Consider the following 213-nt stretch of genomic DNA (forward strand, 5'->3'; position numbering starts at 1 on the left):
TTATTATTTATTATTTTTATTTTTTTTTCCTGGCGACGATGAGTGGGGGAAAAAAAAGCAAACCTACCGGAGTGTATGCACACGTATCTATGTGTGTGCATATATATACGTATATAATGTAGCCGTTCCCCAGCGCAGTTTGCTTTGCGGAGCCCGTGAGTTGTCAGTCATATGACAGCGATCCCCTTGTGCTAATTGCCTCGGTCGGGAGGA

The sequence above is a fragment of the Cariama cristata genome, unplaced genomic scaffold (genome assembly GCF_000690535.1).
Source record: "Cariama cristata isolate BGI_N322 unplaced genomic scaffold, ASM69053v1 scaffold38787, whole genome shotgun sequence".
In the NCBI taxonomy this organism is placed as follows: Eukaryota; Metazoa; Chordata; class Aves; order Cariamiformes; family Cariamidae; genus Cariama; species Cariama cristata.